General features: G+C 48.6%; 1 protein-coding gene across 9 annotated transcripts in view; it reads right to left on the reverse strand.

Annotated features, from left to right (window-relative positions):
• The window catches only part of LOC139268562 (uncharacterized), a 612,984-nt gene that overhangs the window by 155,866 nt on the left and 441,465 nt on the right, over window positions 1-15,653 (reverse strand). The window lies entirely within an intron of this gene.

The following is a 15,653-nucleotide window of genomic DNA, read 5'->3' on the forward strand; positions in this document are numbered from 1 at the left end:
CAGCAAGCCTCACAAAACGAGGGAGCCGACCGAACGCGGGCGGGAGGAGGAGGGAGCCGACCGAACGCGGGCACGGGGGGGGAAGGGAAGGGAGCCGACGAACGCCGGGGGGGGGGGAAGGGAAGGGAGCCGACGAACGCGGGGAGGGGGAGGGAAGGGAGCCGACGAACGCCGGGGGGGGGGGGGGGAAGGGAAGGGAGCCGACGAACGCGGGGAGGGGGAGGGAAGGGAGCCGACGAACGCGGGAGGGAGAGAGCCGACCGAACGCGGGCGGGAGCCAGGGAGGGAGCCTACCGAACGCGGGGGGGGGGGGGGGGGAGCCGACCGAACGCGGGCGGGAGCCAGGGAGGGAGCCGACCGAACGCGGGCGGGAGGAGGAGGGAGCCGACCGAACGCGGGCACGGGGGGGGAAGGGAAGGGAGCCGACGAACGCGGGGAGGGGGAGGGAAGGGAGCCGACGAACGCCGGGGGGGGGGGGGGAAGGGAAGGGAGCCGACGAACGCGGGGAGGGGGAGGGAAGGGAGCCGACGAACGCGGGAGGGAGAGAGCCGACCGAACGCGGGCGGGAGCCAGGGAGGGAGCCTACCGAACGCGGGGGGGGGGGGGGGGAGCCGACCGAACGCGGGCGGGAGCCAGGGAGGGAGCCTACCGAACGCGGGAGGGAAGCCAACCGAACGTGGGAGGGAGGGAGCCTACCGAACGCGGGGGGGGGGGGGGGGGGGAGAGCCGACCGAACACGGGGGGGGGGGGGGGGGGGAGGAGGGAACCGACCGAACGCGGGGGGGGGGGGGGGGGAGGAGAGGGAATGGAGCTGTACCAGACGGCTGGCGGGAAAGAGAGAAGGCTGCAGGAAGCCTCAGAAATTGAGGAGCCATTTCCCGACGGCAAAAGGGGGAGGTCGTCGGGAAACGGCTGCCTCAACTTTCTGAGGCTCCCTGCACCCTTCTCACTGCTACAAGAAGCCTCTGTGCTGATGGCAATGTACTTTTATTAAAAAATGTTCAAAAACTAAACAGCTACAAAGAACTACAAAAATGGCCGAGTGCCAATGTTTTTTTCACACTGAGCATGTGCGAACGCTCCAACGCGCACGTGCAGCGTTGCCGGCAGGAAAAAAACTAATTTAAATAGTACCCGCCCCCTCCCACTTACAAAATCGGCGCGAGTGTAGGCTCCGCCCCCCTGGGCGCCGCGCCAAGCAGACAAGGAGCTGCAGAACGCTCCAGAATTGCTCGTTTTTTTCTGGCGCCGTTTTAGGCGCGAAAAACGGGCGCCCAGCTCGGAGGGGCGCCCGTTTTTTATCATGTGGAAACTTGGGCCATATTGTGCCCTTCAAACAGCTCCTGGACTCATTCATTCTTCACAACTATCTCCGAACCCCATCATCATCATCATCATAGGCAGTTCCTTGGAATCGAGGAAGACTTGCTTCCACTCTTAAAATGAGTCCTTAGATGGCTGATCAGTCCAATACAAGAGCCACAGTCCCTGTCACAGGTGGGACAGATAGTTGGTGAGGCAAAGAGTGGGTGGGACTGGTATGCCGCGCGCTCTTTCCGCTGCCTGTGCTTGATTTCTGCATGCTCTCGGCGCCCTCCCGGATGCATTTCCTCCACTTAGGGCGATCTTTGGCCAGGGACTCCCAGATGTCAGTGGGGATGTTGCACTTTATCAGGGAGGCTTTGAGGGTGTTCCTGTAACGTTTCCTCTGCTCACCTTTGGCTCGTTTGTAGTGAAGAAGTTCAGAGTAGAGCGCTTGCTTTGGGAGTCTCGTGTCTGGCATGCGAACGATATGGCCTGCCCAGCAGAGCTGATCAAGTGTGGTCAGTGCTTCAATGCTGGGGATGTTGGCCTGGTCGGGAACGCTAATGTTGGTCTCTGAACCAGGGCATTGGTTTGTCAATGCTCCAAGCTGATTCCACCCTTTGTATAAGTCAACTTCATCTCACCACAAGACCTCAGGCTTTAACTTTGGACTCTCTCTTATTGTCGTCTCCCTATCCTCTATTTACAACCAGGACATGTTTCTCCTAATCTTTGCTGTGCCTCTATAACCTGAATTTGCCATGTCCATTCATCTGCACATTTTGGCTGATGCTCTGGACCCAAACCCATTACTTGTTCTTCTCTTAACTTCTCTTGGGCCGTTCTCTTCTATCTCTTCTGCCATTTAGTAATGCCACCGTTTATTTATCCCCTCTGGTACTTTGCCCCCATAATCACTACCCCAACATATCACTACTCCTCCGCATTACTGCTCCTCCGCCACTGTCCCAGGCTTCAATCCTCTTTGGATAAGCCCACAGCTCCCCTCTGTGCTTCTCTTAGCAATTCTCCTGAGGGTCCATTGAGGTCCCCTTACCAGCAGCAAATCCAATGTCCCAGCCTCCTGCCCATTAACCTTCCTGCCCAGTGGCCCTGCTGGGAACTAATTTTGTTACCTTCCTTCGCATACTGCTCCCACCATTATCCCCTTGGACTTTGCCAGCGGATCAAGTGCCCCTCGCCACATTTTGCTCCAGCATGCCTATTTACTCATGAACAAGGCCCTTGTTATCCGTGGCCTTATTGTGGGTGACTGCACTGACATCATGGCTTTAATAGAAACTTGGCTCATGGGTGGCAACACCAAGCACCTAACTGAAATATTCCCGCCTAGCTATACTTTCCACCACTTGCCCCACAGCCAAACTACCGTTGTGGTAGTGTGACATCTTGGTGTCTCTTTCCCTCTACTCCTCTGGTACCTTCTACTTTGAGCAACTCACCTTGCTTCATGTCTCTCGGCTCCCTTTTAAAATCCTCATTCGCTACCCCATCCCCAAGCCCCACTGTGTTTCTCACCAAGATATCCTCTTTCCTGTCCTCCCTCAAACTCTACACTGAGTTACTCTTCACTCTCAATGATTTCAATATACATTTCAGCTCACCTTACCCCCTCTCCTCTGATTTCACTGCTTATGTTTCCTCTCTCAACGTCTCTCTCCATATAAAATATCCACCTCATAATCACAGCCCACCTCTCGATCTTCCTATCTAAGGTGGTTTATCTACATCCATTATCTTGATCACAGATATTGATCACAGATAAGGCTATCTCCAACCAGTTTGTGTATCCCTCACCACCCACAACACCTTCCAACCCATTTCGTTCTGCATGCATCCCATAATGAACTCTCCCCAAACTCATAAACAACTGAACTCCCAATTATCTAGCCTTTGACCCTTAATGTGCCATGATATTTCCACAGTTGATGATCTGAACCACTCCTTCACTTCCACCTTTGATGTCCTTATCCTCCTCCCATCACCAGTCAGGTTGAGCCAGACTGTCCGCAGCCTTGGCTTCCTATTTGACCCCTAGCTGAGCTTCCAAACCAATATTCCTCTACATTACAAGGATCGTCTATTTTCATCTCCTGCCTCCACCCCGCTTCTACCCATCTGTTGCTGAAACCCTCATACATGTCTTTGTCTCCTCAAGATTTGATTCTTTCAATGCTCTTCTAGCTGGCCTCCCGTCCTTCACCCTCCATAAACTTCAGCTCAACCAAAACTCTGCTGCCTATATTCTTCACCAAGTCCTCATCATCCTTGTAACCGACATTGTCTCCTGGCTCCCCAATGCCTCAAAATTAAAATTCTCATCCTTGTGTTTAAATATCTTTGTGCCTTGACTCTCCCTATCACTGTAGCTTTCGCCAGTCCTATTATCCTGAGATCTCTACATTCCTTCCTCTTGTGCATCCTCCACTCCCTTCACCCCACTATTGGTGGCTACACCTTCAGCCATCAGCAAATTGTGTCAGCTGTCCCACTTCAGAGACTTGAGCATAAAAATCTAGGCTGACACTCCAGTGCAGTACTGATGGAGTGCTGCAATGTCGAGGTGCCGTCTTTCAGGTGAGATGTTAAACTGGGGCCCTGTCTGCTCTTTCAGGTGGACATAAAAAATCCTATGGCACTATTTCAAGAAAGAGCAGGGGAGTTATCCTCGGTGTCCTAGCAAATATTTATCCCTAAATCAACATCACTAAAAAACAGATTATCTGGTCATTATCACGTTGCTGTGGGAGCTGGCTGCAAATAATTGGCTGTCGTGTTTCTTACGTTGCAAGAGACTACACTTCAAAAAGTACTTCGTTGGCTGTAAAACGCTTTGGGATATCCGGTGGTGGTGAAAGGCGCTATATAAATGCAAGTCTTTCTTTCCTTACTTCGAGAATTTCTTCCCTAAACCTTTACACCTCCCTCTCCTTTTTTAATAGCCGATTTAGAACCCATCCTCTTTAACCAAACGTTTAGTTACTCCTCCAAATATCTCCTGCTTTGGCTCATTGTCCATTTTTGTCTGATCCTGTGACATGCCTTGGGATGTTTATCTACATTAAAGGCACTATATATGTTACGTCTTGGATAAAGACTCAGACTAGATACTGCAAGCTCAAAGTAAGTGTGACCGCAGTCCTTTATTGCAGATCTCAGAGTGCCTCTCCAGCCTGTGAGGCCTCCTTATATACAGGTGTTCCCAAGGGATTTTGGGATTCCTTGGGACTCCAGGGGATAAACCCTCTGGTGGTTCGACATGGTAATTACAGGTTTACATACATAACAACACTTCAATAGTGTAACTATTTACAATGTGAGTCGATCTGGGGCCTTCCTTTCCCTGGTTGATCATCTCGGTGCAAATGCTGGTGTTGGTGAGTCGTTTGTTGGGCCTTCGCTGGCCTGCTGCGCAGCTGGCCTTGCTGGATGCTGGGGGTAGTAAGCCTTGATGGGCTATTGTGGGTGATGGGTTCTGCTTCGTCGTCAATCGCTGGGTCGGTTGCCACTTGTGTGTGTGTTGGAGGGTCGAAAAAGGTGGAGTCTATTGTGGGTTGTTGTGGATAGTCCGTAAATCTAAGTTTGGTTTGGTCCAGGTGTTTTCTGCAGGTGAGTCCATTTGCGAGTTTGACCAGGAGGCCTACAAAAGGCCCATCAGTTGGAGGGAGCAGCATGGTGAGTCGGGAGGCGCAGCAGGAGATCCAGGAGGCCTACAAAAGGCCCATCAGTCAGAGGGAGCAGCGTGGTGAGTCGGGAGGCGGAACGGGAGATCCAGGAGGCTAACAAAAGGCCCATCAGTCGGAGAGAGCAGCATGGTGAGTTGGGAGGCGGAACGGGAGATCCAGGAGGCTAACAAAAGGCCCATCAGTTGGAGGGAGCAGCGTGGTGAGTCGAGGGGCCAGCTGGTGCAGCTACAGGGAGAGAAAGTAAAAAAAGTAGAAAGAAATCGAAGGGTGATGTCACAGCCAAGGGGGTAAGTGACTGGCTGGTGATTGGTGAATAGTTTTCCTTTTTCTTTTCCTTTATCAGTAGGTAACCTTTATCAGTGTTGTTGCCAAATTAAGTTAATCTAGGGGTTAAGTCATGGCAGGAGAACTCGGACACGTGTCATGCTCCTCGTGTGCTATGTGAGAAGTCAGGGACGCTCCCAGTGTCCCTGACGACATGTGCAGGAAGTGTATCCGATTGCAGCTCCTGACAGACTACACTGCGGCACTGGAGCTGCAGGTGGATTCACTCTGGAGCATCTGCGATATTGAGGATGTCGTGAATAGCATGTTTAGTGAGTTGGTCACTCCGCATGTAAAGGTTACACAGCCAGATAGGGGATGGGTGACCAACAGAAAGAGCAGTGCAAGGAAGGTAATGCAGGGGTCCCGTGCGGTCATCCCCCTGCAAAAGAGATACACCGCTTTGGGTAATGTTGAGGGAGATGACTCATCAGGGGAGAGCAGCAGCAGCCAAGTTCATGGCACCGTGGGTGGCTCTGCTGCACAGGAGGCAGGAAAAACAGTGGGAGAGCTATAGTGGTAGGGGATTCGATTGTAAGGGGAATAGATAGACATTTCTGCAGCCGCAATCGAGACTCCAGGATGGTATGTTGCCTCCCTGGTGCAAGGGTCAAGGATGTCTCGGAGCGGGTGCAGGACATTTTGAAGGGGGAGGGTGAACAGCCAGTTGTCGTGGTGCATATAGGTACCAATGATATAGGTAAAAAAAACAGGATGAGCTCCTACAAGACGAATTCAGGGAGCTAGGAGCTAAATTAAAAAGTAGGACCTCAAAGGTAGTAATCTCAGGATTGCTACCAGTGCCATGTGCTAGTCAGAGTAGGAATAGCAGGATAGCTCAGATGAATACGTGGCTTGAGGAGTGGTGCAGAAGGGAGGGATTCAAATTCCTGGGACATTGGAACTGGTTCTGGGGGAGGTGGGACCAGTACAAACCGGATGGACTGCACCTGGACAGGATCGGAATCAATGTCCTAGGGGGAGTGTTTGCTAGTGCTGTTGGGAATGGGTGAAACTAATATAGCAGGAGGATGGAAACATATGCAGGGAGACAGAGGGAAGTAGAATAGGGGCAAAAAGAAAAGATAGAAAGAAGAAAAGTAAAAGTGGAGGGCAGAGAAACCCAAGGGAAAAAGCAAAAAGGGCCACATTACAACAAAATTCTAAAGGGACAAAGTGTGTTAAAAAGACAAGCCTGAAGGCTCTGTGCCTCAATGCGAGGAGTATTCGGAATAAGGTGGACGAATTAACTGCGCAGGCAGCAAGTAATGAATATGATGTAATTGGCATCACGGAGACATGGCTCCAGGGTGACCAAGGCTGGGTACTCAACATCCAGGGGTATTCAACATTCAGGAAGGATAGACAGAAAGGAAAAGGAGGTGGGCTAGCGTTGTTGATTAAAGAGGAAATTAATGCAATAGTAAGAAAGGACATTAGCTTGGATGATGTGGAATCAGTATGGGTGGAGCTATGGAATACCAAAGGGCAGAAAACGCTCGTGGGAGTTGTGTACAGACCACCAAACAGTAGTAGTGAGGTTGGGGACAGCATCAAAGAAGAAATTAGGGATGCGTGCAATAAAGGTACAGCTGTTATCATGGGCGACTTTAATCTACATAAAGGTTAGGCTAACCAAACTGGTAGCAATGCGGTGGAGGAGGATTTCCTTTAGTGTATTAGGGATGGTTTTCTAGACCAATATGTCGAGGAACCAACTAGAGGGCTGGCCATCCTAGACTGGGTGATGTGTAATGGAAAAGGACTAATTAGCAATCTTGTTGTGCGAGGCCTCTTGGGGAAGAGTGACCATAATATGGTAGAATTCTTTATTAAGATGGAGAGTGACACAGTTAATTCAGAGACTAGGGTCTTGAACTTAAGGAAAGGTAACTTTGATGGTATGAGACGTGAATTGGCTAGAATAGACTGGCGAGTGATACTTAAAGGGTTGACGGTGGACAGGCAATGGCAAACATTTAAAGATCACATGGATGAACTTCAACAATTGTACATCCCTGTCTGGAATAAAAATAAAATGGGGAAGGTGGCTCAACCGTGGCTAACAAGGGAAATTAAGGATAGTGTTAAATCCAAGGAAGAGGCATATAAATTGGCCAGAAAAAGCAGCAAACCTGAAGACTGGGAGAATTTTATAATTCAGCATAGGAGGACAAAGGGTTTAATTAGGAGGGGGAAAATAGAGTACGAGAGTAAGCTTGCAAGGAACATAAAAACTGACTGCAAAAGCTTCTATAGATATGTGAAGAGAAAAAGATTAGTGAAAACAAATGTAGGTCCCTTGCAGTCAGATTCAGGTGAATTTATAATGGGGAACAAAGAAATGGCAGACCAGTTGAACAAATACTTTGGTTCTGTCTTCACGAAGGAAGACACAAATAACCTTCCGGAAATACTAGGGGACCGAGGGTCTCGTGCGAAGAAAGAACTGAAGGAAATACTTATTAGGCGGGAAATTGTGTTTGGGAAATTGATGGGATTGAAGGCGAATAAATCCCCGGGGCCTGATAAATCTGCATCCCAGAATACTTAAGGAAGTGGCCCTAGAAATAGTGGATGCATAGGTGATCATTTTCCAACAGTCTATCGACTCTGGATCAGATCCTATGGACTGGAGGTTAAACTAATGTAACACCACTTTTTAAGAAAGGAGGGAGAGAGAAAACGGGTAATTATAGAGCGGTTAGCCTGACATCAGTAGTGGGGAAAATGTTGGAATCAATTTTTAAAAGATGAAATAGCAGCGCATTTGGAAAGCAGTGAAGGATCGGTCCAAGTCAGCAGGGATTTATGAAAGGGAAATCATGCTTGACAAATCTTCTAGAATTTTGAGGATGTAACTGGTAGAGTGTACAAGGGAGAACCAATGGATGAGGTGTATTTTAACTTTCAAAAGGCTTTTGACAAGGTCCCACACAAGAGATTGGTATGAAAACGTTAAGCACATGGTATTGGGAGTAATGTACTGACGTGGATAAAGAACAGGTTGGCAGACAGGAAGCAGAGAGTCGGGATAAACGGGTCCTTTTCAGAATGGCAGGAAGTGACTAGTGGGGTACCGTCGGGCCCAGTGCTGGGGCCCCAGCTATTTACAATATACATTAATGATTTAGATGAAGGAATTGAGTGTAATATCTCCAAGTTTCCAAATGACATTAAGCTGGGTGATGGTGTGAGCTGTGAGGAGGACGCCAAGAGGCTGCAGGGTGACTTGAAAAGGTTAGGTGAGTGGGCAAACGCATGGCAGATGCTGTATAAAGTCGGCAAATGTGAGGTTATCCACATTGGTGGCAAAAACACGAAGGCAGAATATTATCTGAATGGCGGCAGATTAGGAAAAGGGGAGGTGCAACGAGACCTGGGTGTCATGGTACATCAGTCATTGAAAGTTGGCATGCAGATACAGCAGGCGGTGAAGAATGCAAATGGCATGTTAGCCTTCATAGCTAGGGGATTTGAGTATAGGAGCAGGGAGGTCTTACTGCAGTTGTACAAGGGCCTAGGTGAGGCCTCAATGGAATATTGTGTTCAGTTTTGGTCTCCTAATCTGAGGTAGGACATTCTTGCTATTGAGGGAGTGCAACGAAGGTTCACCAGACTGATTCCCGGGATGGCAGGACTGACATATGAGGAGAGACTGGATCGACTGGGCCTGTATTCACTAGAGTTTAGAAGGATGAGAGGGGATCTCATAGAAACATATAAAATTCTGATAAAGGGTAAGCCATTTAGGACTGAGATGAGGAGAAACTTCTTCACTCAGAGAGTTGTTAACCTGTGGAATTCCCTACCGCAGAGAGTTGTTGATGCCAGTTCATTGGATATATTCAAGAGAGAGTTAGATATGGCCCTTACGGCTAAAGGGATCAAGGGATATGGAGAGAAAGCAGGAAAGGGGTACTGAGGTGAATGATCAGCCATGATCTTATTGAATGGTGGTGCAGGCTCGAAGGGCCGAATGGCCTACTCCTGCACCTATTTTCTATGTTTCTACTCCCCACTTTGGCCAAAACAGTGCCAGCAATCCACTTGGGACCTTGTCCATAGTTCAACACAAATACAGGATCATTTACTTCAATTTCGCGTGACACATTTGCGCGATCATGATATGTGTTCTGTTGAAGCCGCTTGCTCTCTACCTGTTCGTGTAGACCAGGGTGGATTAACAAGAGCCTTGTCTTAAGTGCCCTTTTCATGAGCAGTTCAGTGGAGGGACCCCAGTGAGCGAATGGGGTCTTGTGTGGTAACTAAGCAGGACTCGGGATAACCAAATCTGCAGTGAGCCTTTAGTTACCCTTTTCAAGCTCTGCTTGTTTCTTTGAACTGTTCGTTCTGCCTGACTGTTGGACGCTGGCTTAAACGGGGCAGACATGAAATTTTTGACCCCATGAATTCCTTGAATTTTTCACTGGTAAAGCACGTCCCATTGTCAGTTACAAGGACATCAGGCAGGCCGTGTGTGGCAAACATGGCCTGTAGGTTTTCAATGGTGGCAGCGGACATGCTTGCCGACATTATCACACATTCAATACATTTGGAATACGCATCTACAACCACTAAAAACATTTTTCCTAAAAATGGGCCTGCATAGTCGACATGAACCCTAGGCCACGGTTTTGAGGGCCAAGACCATTTTAAACTTAGTGGCGTCTCCCTCGGTGCATTGCTTAACTGGGAACATGTATTAATTTGTGCACGCAGGACTCTTAAGTCTGCATCGATACCGGGCCACCACACGTGGGATCTGGCTATCGCTTTCATCATTACAATGCCTGGGTGGGTACTGTGGAGGTCACTAATGAAAGTGTCCCTGCCCTTTTTTGGCACAACTACCCGATTACCCCATAGGAGGCAGTCTGCCTGTATGGACATTTCATCTTTGCGCCGCTGGTATGGCTTTATTTCTTACTGCATCTCTAACGGGACACTAGATCAACTCCCGTGGAGCACTCAGTTTTTTTTACTAAGGACAGTAAGGGGTCCTGGCTCGTCCAGGTTTTAATCTGTCGGGCGGTAACAGGTGATTGCTCACTTTCGAATGTTTCCATTGCCATAACTAAGTCTGCAGGCTGTGCCATCTCCACTCCTTTGGTGGGCAATGGTAGTCTACTGAGAGCATTGGCAGTTTTCTGTGCCTCGACTGTGGCGGATGGCATAGTTGCATGCTGACAACGTGAGCGCCCATCTCTGGATGTGGGCCGATGCATTCGTATTTATCCCCTTACTTTCAGAAAAGAGGGATATAAGCGGCTTATGGTCAATTTCCAATTCAAATTTGAGCCCGAACAGATATTGATGCATTTTCTTTACCCCATAAACACACGCTAACACTTCTTTTTCGATCATATTGTAGGCCCTCCCGGCCTTAGACAGACTTCTGGATGCATAAGCAACCGGTCGCAATTTCCCAAATTCATTAGCTTGTTGCAATACACACCCGACCCCGTACGACGACGCATCACATGCTAGTACCAAACATTTACATGGATCATACAACACAAGCAATTTGTTTGAACATTAACAGCTTCCGAGCTTTCTCAAAGGCATTTTCTTGGCTTTTACCCCATGCCCGTTCATCTCCTTTACGCAGTAAAGAGTGCAAGGGTTCTAACAATGTGGTAAGACCGGGTAAGAAATTGTCAAAATAGTTCAGGAGTCCTAGAAATGACCACAGCTCCGTCACGTTCTGTGGTCTCGGTGCGTTCTTGATTGTCTCTGTCTTCGAATCGGTGGGCCTGATGCCATCCACTGCGATTCTTCTCCACTTCAGGCACCAGGAAAACGCACTTTGAGCGTTTTAGCCTGAGCCCCACACGATTAAGCCAACTAAGAATCTCCTCCAGGTTCTGCAGGTGCTTGATGTTTCCCAACCTGTGACCAAGATGTCGTCCTGGAAGACCACGGTGCGCGGGACCGACTTCAGCAAGCTTTCCATGTTCCTCTGGAATATCGCCACGGTCGATCAAATCCCAATCGGGCATCTGTTATAAACGAACTCCTTTGTGCGTGTTGATGCAGGTGAGGCCGTTCGAAGATTCCTGCTGCTCTTGCGTTATGTAGGCCGAGGTCAAGTCCAGCTTCGTGAACGTTTTCCCTTCCGCCAGCATCGCAAATAGGTTGCCTGCCTTTGGTAGCAGGTATTGATCCTGCAGCGAGAAACGATTGATAGTTACTTTGTAATCACCACAGATTCTGACGGTGCCGTCTCCCTTGAGGACTAGAACGATCGGACTGGCCCACTCATTGAATTCGATCGGCGAAATGATGCCCTCTCGTTGCAGCCTGTCCAGCTCGATCTCCACCCTCTCTCTCATCATGTAAGGTACCGTTCTCGTCTTGTGATGGATGGGTCGCGACCCCGGAATCAAATGGATCTGCACTTTTGCTCCTTGGAACTTCCCGATGCTGGTTCAAACAACGAGGGGAACTTGCATAGGACCTGGGCACATTAGGTGTCGTCGATGGACGAAAGCGCTCGGACGTCGTCCCAGTTCCAGCGTATCTTTCCCAGCCAGCTTCTGCCGAACAGCGTGAGGCTATCACCCGGTACCACCCAGAGTGGTAAATCATGTACCGCTCCATTGTTGGAGACCTTAACAGTAGCACTGCCAATTACGGGAATCAGTTATTTTGTGTACATTCTGAGTTTGGTACGAATGGGAGTCAGGAATGGCCTTGAAGCCTTGTTGCACCACAACTTATCGAAAGTCTTTTTACTCATTATGGACTGGTTTGCGCCCGTGTCCAGCTCCATGGACACTGGGAGTCCATTTAATTCAACCTTCAGCATGATCGGGGGACACTTTGTGGTAAATGTGTGCACCCCATATACCTCTGCCTCCTCGGTCTGAGGCTCTGGTTCGTCATGATCCACTGTGAATCTGTCCTCCTCTGCTACATGGTGGTTTGCAGGATTAGCAGGGTTTACAGCTCACCTGCACATGCGTTGGAGGTGTCCCATTGTTCCACAGCCCTTGCAAACGTATCCTTTGAAGCGGCATGAATGGAATCGATGATCACCCCCGCAGCGCCAACAAGGTGTTAATTGCCTTGTATTCACCACCCTTGTTGGTGGACTCTGAGTCATCTGCGGACATGCAGCTACAGGCGTATACCGTATATACTCGCGTATCCTGCGATCTCGCGTATCATGCGACCCCTAAATTTTCGTCCCCAAAACATGATTTTATCATATATCTCATGTATCATGCGAGTCACTTTTTTGAGATCGAATACAGACCTTAACATGAAACATCGAGTGGATTCTGCTGTGAAAGCTGTTCGCGAATCGAACACCGATACAGCAATCATTCCAGCTGGCTTGACTAGCGTCGTTCAGCCACAGCCTCTACTGTGTTTGCGGGTAAAAGAAGCATGGGCTGAGATAGATGGAGCCTCTAATAATGCAGCAAACTTCAGAGGGAGTTGTGGGTGGCGATCTCTAGACCACAGCAAAGATACAGTACAAGCAACAATAGAGGCTGCAATCCAGCCCAGGAGATATCTGCCAAGATTCAGCGTGGATACGGTCTGCTTAACAGCCTAATCTTGGCCAGCACTTCACACCCGCAAATTTTGTATCTCGCGTATCATGCGACCCCCCAAATTTAGGTTACAATTTAGGTCTTCAAAAGTCGCATGATACGCGAGTATATACGGTAAGTCCTACCATGTACATTTCGATTCGAAAACAACGTTACTTTGTTCACAGTACTTGCAGCAGCATTAGTGTGCTGAGAAATTTGTTTGGTATTGTCACTGATGGAGATGAACGCCTGGGCTATCGCTATGGCTTTACTCAAGGTTGGGGTCTCTACCGTCAAAAGTTTGCAAAGTTTTACTTCATGGCCAATGCCAAGTACAAAGAAGTCCCTAAGCATATGCTCCAAGTGTCCTTCAAATTCGCAATGTCCTACAAGGCGCCTTAAGCTCAGCGACGTAGCTCGCCACTTCCTGACCTTCAGACCTCTTGTATGTGTAGAACCAATACCTTGCCATCAGAACGCTCTCCTTCGGGTTTATATGCTCCCAGACCAGTGTGCACAACTCATCATACGACTTGTCTGTGGGTTTTGCTGGAACGAGCAGGTTTTTCATGAGGCCATACGTTGATGCTCCGCAAATGGTGAGGAGGATTGCCCTTCGTTTGGCAGCATTCACTTCTCCTTCCAGCTCGTTGGCCACGAAGTATTGGTCAAGTCGCTCCACGAAGGTTTCCCAATCATTTCTCTCCGAAAGTTTCTCCAGGATGCCCAAAGTTCTCTGCATTGTTGCGGTGGGGTTCGTCATCTGTATCTCATCGGCAGTTGTTACGTCTTGGACAAAGAGTCAGACTAGATACTGCAAGCTCAAATTAAGTGTGACCGTAGTCCTTTATTGCAGATCTCAGATTGCTTCTCCAGCCTGTGAGGCCTCCTTATATACAGGTGCTCCCAAGAGATTGTGGGATCACTTGGGACTCTGGGGATAAGCCCTCTGGTGGTTAGACATGGTAATTACATACATAACAATATAAATGCAAGTTGTTGTTCAGTTAAAGAGGGAAAAAAACCACAAAAGAATAATAGAACTTCTGAGCTATGGATCCCTACTCACCACTGAATTTTCTCTCTAGCCAAATTCCAATTTTGGAAGTATTGTTTTCAATCTGTTCCCACCTCACTCCATTCCCAGCCAGCTCCATTCTACACTCTCTGCTTTTCGAAAATAATGTACAGTATGTAAACTCCTCCAGCTCTACAACCCTCCGTGAACTCCACGCGCCTCCAATTCTGGCCTCTTGCGCATCCTTGATTTTAACTGCCACCACTGCCAGTATTTCGTTCAGCTATTTGGCCTCAAACTCTGGCATTCCATCTCTAAAGCTTTTTGTCTTTCTATCTCTCCCTTCACCTTTAAGACGCTCCTTCAAACCTACTTTTTTGACCAAGCATTTGGTCGTTTCTCCTTGCGTGGCTTGGTATCAAATTTTGTCTGCCAATGCTCCTGTGAAGTACATTGGCACGTTAAACGTGCTATATCAATGTAAGTTGTTGTTGTTGCTTATGATTGCAAATCAGCTGCACATTAATGGGGTGGAATGCCTTTCGATTGTTAAAGATTTAAGGCTGGTGATAGGGAACATGCAGTCTATGGCACATTGCACGCTGGGGAAACCCATCATGCACGTGAAGCGTTGTGCTCTCTCATCCTGGTTCGCTCTGTCCATAGAAGCTGATGTAGGTAGGTGTTCCTCCTGGTGGAGACGGCCTTGGTGACCTCCCTGATACATTGGTATACTGCAAGCTGGGCGATGTGGCGTATGGTACCTGTTCAGCCTGAAAGGAGCCCGTGGCATAAAAGTTGAGGACTATAGTGACCTTGACAGCCACAGGCAGTGCTCTCCCTGTCCTGGTTTGAGGCTAGAGCCTCAGCTCAAGAAGGTGACTTGGCTCGGTGATGGCCTTCTTGGTGAAGTTATTGCTCCTGAGTAAACCTGATGTAACAGCAGCGCTCCATGAATACCCGCTGTGGGAATGGCCTCCTCCGCAGTGGCCTCCTCCTCCTCCGCCTTCTTCTGGCAGCTGTTCCTGCTCTGTGCTATCTTATTTGCTGCTCCCTCTCGTCCTTTCGTCCCAAAGGCAGCCCTATAAAACTATTCATGACTACAGCCAAACTATTTTTGAGGCCGCCAACAACAGTGCAACATCAGCAAAATCTTTCTCGGTTTACACAAGATGAAATTTCCAGTGTAATAGAACAGCCTAAAAAAAAGTTAAACAGCTGTAAGTACTGCATGATCCCTTTAAATATCGCTGGTCAAGGGTCTTACTGCTGGTAAGCACCACGTTGTGCTGTGTGAGTTCAGCACGTGGCAAGTGAAGCGCTGGGACATTCAAAAATGGAAAAATGGGATCTCCAAGAAGCGCAGGACACTATTATTCCATTTAAATGTTCCCGAGCGCACTCCTGATGCCAATGTTATTACCTTCACCAATATGGCAGGTGGTACACTTGCGGGCGGACATATGCGAGCGAATTGGGATATTAGTAGATGAGTTGGTCCCACAAAAATTGGAGTTGTGCGGCCGAATTTCTAGGCCCTGCTGTTTAATCCTCTAGCTAACTGGCAAAGCAGCTTTTGAACTACCTTCTTGCTATTTCCAATCATGTTTCAACTGTTCTTACTCCTCTTAACATTTAGTATTAATATTTTCAACTTTCTGTTCGAAAGTTCTTATGATGGGTTATTACATTTATTTTGTAAATCGTGGTAAATCATATAAAATGCTGAAGCTGGAGCGCCAGGTCCGAGAA

This window comes from Pristiophorus japonicus, chromosome 8 (genome assembly GCF_044704955.1).
Source record: "Pristiophorus japonicus isolate sPriJap1 chromosome 8, sPriJap1.hap1, whole genome shotgun sequence".
In the NCBI taxonomy this organism is placed as follows: domain Eukaryota; kingdom Metazoa; phylum Chordata; class Chondrichthyes; family Pristiophoridae; genus Pristiophorus; species Pristiophorus japonicus.